The sequence below is a fragment of the Phocoena sinus genome, chromosome 14, assembly GCF_008692025.1.
Source record: "Phocoena sinus isolate mPhoSin1 chromosome 14, mPhoSin1.pri, whole genome shotgun sequence".
Classification (NCBI taxonomy): domain Eukaryota; kingdom Metazoa; phylum Chordata; class Mammalia; order Artiodactyla; family Phocoenidae; genus Phocoena; species Phocoena sinus.
The window spans coordinates 51,209,248-51,219,167 of NC_045776.1; the positions used below are offsets into that span (position 1 = coordinate 51,209,248).

The 9,920-nt window shown below is 44.7% G+C and overlaps 1 non-coding gene across 1 annotated transcript; it reads left to right on the forward strand.

The window, feature by feature from the left end:
• The first annotated feature begins 4,091 nt into the window (after positions 1-4,091).
• Positions 4,092-4,200, forward strand: LOC116739377. Its single transcript, XR_004345556.1, has one exon. It is a non-coding gene; the product is annotated as a U6 spliceosomal RNA (small nuclear RNA).
• The last annotated feature ends 5,720 nt before the right edge of the window (positions 4,201-9,920 follow it).

Genomic DNA, 9,920 nt, shown 5'->3' on the forward strand with positions numbered 1-9,920 from the left:
TAATGAGAGAACCAGGAATATGTGTTTTCTCGAGAAGAGCATCTCAGGAACATAAAACCAAACGCATACCCAGAAGAAATGTCTGTTAGGCTTCTAGAAACAAAAACCAACTGGAATATTTAAAATCATGAAGAAGGGGGAGGAAGAGAAAAAGAAAAATCTTAGATGTAAAGCAGGTGTGACAAGGTTTGCTTTCCTCATCAGTAAGAACAAAGTAAATATTAAGTAAGATTCCTTATTTTACTGCACACACAGACACAGACACACACACACACACACACAAAATGGGCGGCAACTCATTCCTTCACTTTGACAAATACTTACAAATACCTATGGCACCTGCCATGTGCCAGGCCTGCTCTAGGCACTGTGGATCCATCAGTGAACTCAGATGCAGGGCTCTGCCCTTCTGGCACTTCCTCTCCCGGAACAGGAATACAACAAGCAAGTGAAGCATATGGAATACTGGTCGGTGCTCAGTGTTATGGAGGAGAATAAAACAGGGATTGGCCACCTGCCAAGCAGGAAGACAGCCTTCTCCAGAAACTGAGCCCTGACGGAAACTCGAGCTTGGACTTTCCAGAGGCCAGAATTGTGAGAAAATACATTTCTGTTGTTTAAGCCACCCATTGGTGCTATTTTGTTATGACAGCCCAAGCAGACTTGATTTGGGTACCGTGGAGTGGGGGGAGGATGCTGTAACAAATACCTACCATGTGGAAGAGGCTTCGGGACTGGGAAATGGGTAGAGGCTGGAGGAGTTTCGAGGCGCATGTGAGAGAAAGCCTACATTTCCATGAAGGGACCATTGGTAGAAAGATGGACCTCAAAGGCAATGCTGATGAGGGCTCAGAAAGAAAACATGGGCACTGGAGAGACTGTCTCCATCATCTCAGAGAACAGAGAAAGAATGTTGGTGGAAATGTGGACCCAAAAAGCCACTCTGGTGAGGTCTCAGATGGAAAGGAGGAACATGTTATTGGAACTGAAGAAAAGGCCACCCTCGTGATAAAGCGGCAAAGAACTCGGCTGAATTGTGTTCTAGTGTTTTGTGGAAGGTAGAACTTGTAAGCAAGCGATCGGATTGGATATTTAGCTGAGGCGATTTCTAAGCAAAGTTTAGAAGGCTTCGCATTGGTTTCCCCTTACCACTTACAGTAAAATGCAAGAGGAGAGAGAGAAATTGAGGAAAATTTAAGCCAAGAAGAACGAGAACTTGAAGATTTGGAAAATTCTCAGCCTGTTCATATTGCAAAAAATGAGAAGAACATGTTCTGAAGAGAACCCTAAGGGTGTGGCTGAAACACTCACTCTTTGATAAGGAGATTAATATGGGTATGAACCACAAATGTAATCCACTGCCTCAGAAGAAGCCCAGAAGAGACAGGATTATACCAGCAGAAACGCTGCCAAGACCAGGGAGAGAGAAACGAAAGATGAAATGAAAGAAGGCTGTTGGATTTCCTGGATCCCACAGGACTGCACAACAGGGCTGCAAATGTTCGCTGCTCTTCAAGAGAAGAGAAGAATGACCCCAGAGGTGACTCAGGTCATCGGGGCTGCCTCCATCTTGGTTCCAAAGGGTGGAGCCACCACTGTGGTTTCAACGGGCTGAGCTGCAATGACCCAAAGCCCCTGGGGGCAGGGTCACTTGGCAGAGCCTGGGGTAGGGGGTACCCGCACCTAGCAGAGCCGGGGACGCTTGCCTAGAGCATGTGGGTGGCCGGAAGGCAGAGCATTGAACCAAAGAGGAAACTTCGTGAGTCTTAAGATCTAATTGAATTCTCCTTGCTCGTTTTTGGATTTGCTTAGGACCCAAGGAAGCCAGTGGGGCTCAAGCAGAGTGAGTGAGGGGGACAGTGGTGGGTGAGGTGAAAGAGGAAACAGGAGTCAGACCACATGGGGGCTTGGAGAGCTCAGGCTTCGTGGGTTTTTTTGGCCACACTGCACTATCTTTTTTTTTTTTTAAGATTTATTATTATTTTATTTTTATTTTTGTCTGCATCGGGTCTTAGTTGAGGCACACGGGATATTTGTTGAGGCATGCAGGATCTTTTATCGTGGTGTGTGGGCTCTTTGTTGCAGCACACGGGCTTCTCTCTAGTTGTGGCATGGGCTCCAGGGCCTGTGGGCTCTGTAGTTTGCAGCACGCAGGCTCTCTAGTTGAGGCACGTGGGCTCAGTAGTTGTGGCGCGAGGGCTTATTTGCCCCAAGGCATGTGGGATCCTAGTTCCCTGACCAGGGATCGAACCCGTGCCCCTCTGCAGTAGAAGTGTGGAGTCTTAACCACTGGACCATCAGGAAATTCCCTCATGCTTCATTCATGAATCTGTAGTGAGTTATAATCCACACATGGTGCTGGGGCTATAATAAAAATATCCTCAAGTTAAAATAATAAAATGTAAATATAAAATCCTCAACATTAAAAATCACAAAATAGGGCTTCCCTGGTGGCGCAGTGGTTGAGAATCTGCCTGCTAATGCGGGGGACACGGGTTTGAGCCCTGGTCTGGGAGAATCCTACATGCCACGGAGCAACTAGGCCCGTAAGCCACAACTACTGAGCCTGCGCGTCTGGAGCCTGTGCTCCGCAACAAGAGAGGCCGCGATAGTGAGAGGCCCGCGCACCGCGATGAAGAGTGGCCCCCGCTTGCCACAACTAGAGAAAGCCCTCGCACAGAAACGAAGACCCAACACAGCATAAATTAATTAATTAATTAATTAATAAACTCCTACCCCCAACATCTTCTTAAAAAAAAAAAAATCACAAAATAAATGTGAATGAGTTCTACCAATAAAAAGGTGAGCTTATTCAAAGAAAAAGTATAGGGTCCCTTGAGGGTATATAAAACGTCACCCAAGCTGGGGGGTGAAGGGGGGGTTGGAAACGTCTCCTTGAGGACGAGACATCCCAGTTGAGATCTGAGATAAAGAGGATTTCACCAGGAGGACAGGGGTGAGGATGCAGTTGAGGAGAGAGGATTTCAAGCAGAGGGGAGGCCTACGTGAAGGCTCTAAGGTATGTTGAAGACCAGTGGTTCCAGGAGGTGAAAGGTGAGCTGACATTCTTGATCCAAGGGCAAGTGCACAAACAGAGCTGGAACAGAGGCAGGGCTGGATCTTACAAGGCCTTGTGAAGTACGCTTAGATTTTGAACTTTAGAGCAAGGGGATGTCAGGATGATTTTAAGTTAGAGGAACATCATTTTTCCATGTGCATTTTTAATAGAAAATGGATCATAGGAACAAATAGGAACCAGTGGAGACCTACTGGGAAGCCCTAACAAAACATCCAGATGAGAGATACCGGCAGGTGGGTCTGGGGCAGTGGTTATTATATATCACCTGAAGCAGTCTCCAAAGGCTCTCGTGTAATTCCTAAGCCCAAGCATAAAGCAATGAAATGGATCATCAATGCAAAGGAGGGAGCAGGGCTGAAGCAACAGGCCCCAGACAAGGAATTCACAGCTATGCTCCCCGTTGCTGGGGACAGAGTAAGGTAAGGTCACCTCCACTAGTGCAAAGAAGAGAGGAAGAAAAAGAAAAAGTTTGGTGCATACTACTGCCTGTGCTGAAGCTTTGAGCAAGTTACAGCCCCAGGAGGACAAAAGGACATGGATATAGAACAGATTCCTCACCACCACGAACTGAGCCAAGCTGCCTGCCAGTTCTGTGACCAGCTCTGTAATAGCCCCAAATCACTGCAGGACCAAAGTTCTGAAAAACCATTATAAGCCTGGATCTGGGCAGGGGGCCCCAGAGAACAGGTGGAAGAAATCTGAAAACCACTAGAGAGGGAAGGGTAAGCCAAACGGGGAAAAACTAATTCAATGAAAGAAAGCCAACAAAATCAACAATCTGAATAAAACCAATGCCAAATTAAATGCATCTTCTAGAATACTATAGAAATATTATATATATATATATATGAATAAATTTCATTTTAAAAGTATAAGAAATTAGGAGACAAAAACAGTAAGAAATGAAACATGAACAAATGGATATAAGTAATTTTAAAGCTTGGAAGTAAAAAGATTGTCATTAGTATAATAACAAATAAATGGGACAGACTCTAGTCTAAACAAAACCAAAGTGTTCACTTCGGCAGCACATATACTAAAAAATTGGAACGATACAGAGAAGATTAGCATGGCCCCTGCACAAGAATGACATGCAAATTCGTGAAGCATTCCATATTTTTGGACATGGAAGCAACCTAAGTGTCCATCGACAGGTGAATGGATAAAGAAGATGTGGCCCATATATACAATGGAATATTACTCAGCCATAAAAAGAAATGAAACTGAGTTATTCATAGTGAGGTGGATAGACCTAGAGTCTGTCATAAATAAGTCAGAAAGAGAAAACTAAATACCGTATGCTAACACAGTGGTTATGAAGAACCTAGGGGCAGGACAGGAATAAAGACACAGACGTACAGAATGGACTCGAGGACACAGGGAGGGGGAAGGGTAAGCTGGAACAAAGTGAGAGAGTGGCATGGACATATATACAGTACCAAACGTAAAAAAGATAGCTAGTGGGAAGCAGCTGCATAGCGCAGGGAGATCAGCTCAGTGCTTTGTGACAACCTAGAGGGGTGGGATAGGAAGGGTGGGAGGGAGATGCAACAGGGAGGAGATATGGGGATATATGTATATGTATAGCTGATTCACTTTGTTATAAAGCAGAAACTAACACACCATTGTAAAGCAATTATACTCCAATAAAGATGTTAAATAAATAAATATATAAATAAAAATAAATAAACAAAACCAAAGAGAGAATATCGTATAATCAGAAAACTTGCTAAGAGACTAGAACTTAATTATTCCAGTCACTAAAAAGAAATGACAATTATGTAACATGAGAGAAGTGCTAATTTTCACTCCAACGGCAATCATATTACAATACATAAATGTATCAAAGTAACACATTGTACACCTTAAATTTACACAATGTTATATGTCAATTATATTTCTTTTTTTAATTTTAATTTTATTTATTTATTTATTTATTGCAGGATCTTAGTTCCCCGACCAGGGGTCGAACCCAGGCCCCGGCAGTGAAAGCGCCAAATCCTAACCACGGGACCTCCAGGACATTCCCCAGTTATATTTCAATAGGAAAAAAAGAGGTGTGGGAAATTGCCTTATTGTTCTAGGTTATTCACTTTTCCCTATATTCATGCCTTTTGATGTGTGACTTTGTGGTTGTTTGGGGGTTTTGTTTGGGGCGGGCTCTTTTTGCTGTTTTTAAAATATATAGTGTTAGTCCTTTTACATTAGTAATAATAATGAAAGTGAACCTTTATTAAGTGCTTACTATATGGAGGAAGTGTTCATTTGACTAATTTTCTTACAGGGTTTGTAGGGAGAATTAAATGCAGACATTTTTACATCACAAAAGCAGGAAACTGTTGAAAGTATTTAATATCCTACATGTGGTTTACATAGTTTGGTCCGTCAAACTGTGCTGTTGTTTTCCTTAGTGTGATAACAGACAAAATGTGGATGCCACATTTTAAGACTGACATGGGTAAACGAGAGTACTTCCTGAGGAAGTGATGGGATGGCAAGAGTATGGGAAACAAGGTCTGTAAGGACCAGTGAAAGGAAGTGAAGGTGTTTATGCTAGAAGGAGAAGGCTTCAAGGAAACACAAGAACTGCTTTCAAACCCAACAAGACAGTGTGTGGAAAAGGGATTACATTTATTCTGAGTAGTTTGAAAGGACGAACTATAACCAATAAATGAAACGCATATGATAGTAGATTTTGGACCAAAAAAAAAAAAGGAAAATGCACTAACAATTCAAGCTAACACAGAAGAACCTGCTGCGTGTGAACCAGTGGGTTTCTATTACTGGATGCCCATGAAGATCAGAGCTTTGGAGAAGCAATTTGTAAATTAAGTTAAAAATTATACCGGATGATATGAAAAGACTCTTCTAAATCTAAGCTAATATATGACATCACCAATATTATAATCCCTTTGTTTCACTACACCTGCTACTGGATATTGAAATATATGCTTTATATATAAATCTCCAAAATGCACCTATGGTGAGGTCAGTCTGCATAAAAGTGATGTTTATGAACTTCAAATAGACACTACACTGAGTGAGGATGAGAGCCTATTGCTGAATTAGCGATTCATCATTTGGGAAAGAATGGACCTTTCCAAAGAAATATAGAACAATATTTAAAGTCTACAAAATGAAAGTGTATTAGACCATATATCTACTTCTTGTGCACCTTTAGTATATGTTTAAAATCACCATATCCACTTTTGACCAAGCCTCAGTTCTGTCCTCTGCTGAGGATTTAAGAAATCTCATAAAGTAGAGGCAAGAAGAGCCCCCACCCTCAGTCTCAGGAGCCAGCAGGACTCTGAACCCTCCAGGGGATAAGAACAGTCCTGCTTCTGGCCCAAAGCACAGGGTGTCCCCCCACACCCATGCTCTCCAGGGAGGTAGACGTGACCTATTCATAGTAAGGAAGAAAAATTCAGAGGACTTAAGTGTGCCAAGAAGGGTCTTTTTTTTCTTTCTGAGTCAGCAGCAGTTTGAATGCTCTAGCTTAGTGCATTAGAATGGCCTTCAGGATGGGGTGGAAGAGGGAAAGGGGGAAAGAGAAGGTGCAGGACAAGGAGGTCCCTGGTGGGGTCACCTTGATTTGGGCGGTGGTCATCCAGATATGCACGTGAGATAAAATTGCATAGAACTAAACACACACACATATGCAAATACCGGTGAAAGCTGAATGAAACCTGTAGTCTGGTTACCAATTTTGTACCAATGTCAGTTTCCCGATTTTAATAATTTCCTAAAGTTATAAGAGATGATACCAATGGGGGAAGCTGGGGGAAGGTTAAAGAGGACTCTGTACTATTAATGCTACTTCTTGTGAGTCTAAAATCATTTCAAAATAAAAAGTACAAAACAAAAGAAAGGAGGAGGAAGAGGAAGAGGAAAGGGGAAGAGGAAAACTTGCCTCAAAGCTGTGAATGAAGAGGGAAATACGAAAAAGAGGGAGAGAAGGCGAACCCCCAGAGAGCTGGACTGCCTGTTTCCTGGATCCCCTAGTTGCATGAAGTCCCTACGAGGCTTCCTTCTCTAGCCTCACCTCCCTCAAGTCCATCTTCCTCTGGGCCACTGGATATACTTTTTAAAAATCTGACCAGGTCTCTCTCAAGCTTACCCATCATTAACAGGGCCCTCTTACCCCCTGCTCCCCCCACCCCATGGACTTGGCTGTCTGGGGATGCCTGCACAAGCCTTGCCTTTTACTGCTTCTCACGTGGCTCAGCTGATGCCACTGCCTGTTACACCCTTTCCCTCCCCCTTCAGCAACTCTGCCTCCTCTTTCAAGTCATCAGCTAAGTAACCCAGATTCTGAGGTGTCTCTCCTCCCCGTCCCAGGGCTGAGCTAAGTCCCCCTCCCACGTGCTCTGCTTGCTTGGGTCCGGGAGATATTCAGTTCTGTCTGTCTGGGCACCATCGACTCAGAACAGGAGCCCAAACAGTCAGAATGGAGGCTGGACACAAGCAGCAGGTTTGGCTAAGCCCAACAGGCTGAAGGACTTTCAGGGGAATTCCCCTTCTTCACCCCTCAATCCAGCACATTGTCTTGAAATGACAAGTTCATGTCTCCCCCCACCCCAGACTGAGAGCTCCTCAAATCAGGGATAATCTTTCTTCTCTGGACCCTTGGAGCCTAGCAGAGCGCCCACCACAGGGTTGGTTCTCAACAAATCTATGTTCTGATTACCTGACCTAGAAGACAGACTTCCTGGCCACATGTTTCTTAGAAGCAAGCACTTCACGTCCAAATCCATAAGGCAGGATGAGTAGCCTTTTCCTGAGACTGTAAAGAGGCAACCAGAGAAGTCACTGCTTCCAAAGTGGGTGCAGCATCCGGGTTGAACCAGAGGGAGGCCATGGAGGCCGAATTGCCAGAGCCAATGGCGTGGCTCCTGCCAGGAGAGTGACCAGCCACACAGCTAAGGCACGGGCTCCTCAGAGACCTGGGAACCTGACCAGGGTGGAATTTTCCTGAACACAGAAAGAGGAGCATCTCCCATAAGTAGAGAAATTCATCAAATTTATAAATGTGCTGATGCAATAAAGCATCACAGCAGCAAAAAAGCAGTAGCAATTAAGGTTGAAAGCTGCACGCATTTCAAAAGCGACCCGTCCCTGCAGCTAGCCTAAGTGTAAATACGGGGCAGCAACAGGAGACCCAGATCAGCAAGGACACGCAGGTAAGCCAAGGAGAGCGAGCACTACCAGGGCTGGCCCGTCTCTCACACTCCGGGGTGAGGTGGATGCCACAGCTAATTCTTCTGTAGTCTCTTCAAAGTTCCCCAGTTTTATCTGGGTACTTTCGCTGCGGAGCACAGGCTCCGGACGCGCAGGCTCAGCGGCCATGGCTCACGGGCCCAGCCGCTCCGCGGCATGTGGGATCTTCCCGGACCGGGGCACGAACCCGCGTCCCCTGCATCGGCAGGCGGACTCTCAACCACTACGCCACCAGGGAAGCCCTGGGTACTTTTTAAAAAAATTTTTATCTTATGTTAGAGTATAGTTGATTAACAACGTTGTGCTAGTTTCAGGTATACAGCAAAGTGATTCCGTTATACATATACATGTATCTATTCTTCTTCGAGTTCTTTTCCCATGTAGATTATTACAGAATATTGAGCAGAGTTTATCTGGGTACTTTTCAATTTAGATTTCCAAACTTCTGAGTAACAGACACTCAGCTAAGGACAGTTAAAGGAGAAACAATTTAAAGTAGAGTGGAATTAGTCATCATCTCAGCCTGATGTTAACGCCCTTACTGTGACTGCCCATAACTGAATCTTCCAGGCCTCCAATCTCATAGACACTTGTTAGCCACTGGGGCTCTAACTTAGAGAATTCTAGACATCAGGCCTCCTCTGACCTTGCAAAGCCTCTGTGATTTGGCCTTAGGGAAGCCCTCAAGTATATATGACTCAGTAAGGCAGTTGCAGGGGAAGAAGAGGACAGTTCAGCCCAGTGATGCTTTTGAAAGGACCTGGGACTCATATACACCAAATATAAAGTCCTTCAGGCCACCGGGGCAAATCAGGCAGGTCAGGGCTTCTCCCCTTCAAACACATCGCTCAGACTGCCCCTTCTCCTTGAAGGCTGCCCTAGCATCCACTGAGACCTCACCATTTCATTTGTCCAATTTTATTCTGGAAAGGAGGGCTCTCAACTAGCAGATATGGGTCTCCTCTCTCCTCCCCCTCCATTCCCCAGCCCTTTAGGATATCAACTGTGAACAGCTGTATCCACCCATTGTGGGAAATGGAAAGCAGTGGTAACTGGGAAGGATGCTCACGTTAACTGAGGACCCATTTTGTGCCAGACACTTGTCACAGACCATCTCACACAGAACAAGGAATAAAGGGCTTCACTAGCAAGTGAGAAAGATAACTCCCAAAAAACCCTTTTCAGTTCCAGTTTGATCATTTCTCTTTGTCATGTCCATTATTCTCTAAATTTAGGGTGGCCCCATGTAGAAGTAACTCTGCCACGATCGTTGCCTTCAGCTTGGAATCAGAGGAAGTCGGGTTTTTGCACCTTGCCTGGAGCTTCTGAAGGCTAATCTTGCCTCGAGTCAAAGGGGAATGCCCTGAGGTTTCTAATCGTGGGAGCTGAGGAATGCCTTAGGACAGGTCTGCTCTTCAAATATATTTACATTCCAAGGTAATGAATGGGCAGTACCTGGAAATTAGTCAGGGAAAATGTTATTTTTGGTAAATGCCAGCCTCCTGAAAAGCAGCCCTCCCTTTTCCTATTACTCCCACAATAGCTAAAAAAGAAAAGGGATGGACAGTGGGGAGAGGTCAGGAAGAAGCATCCGGGGTTATTTCCCAGCTGGGCTTTATGC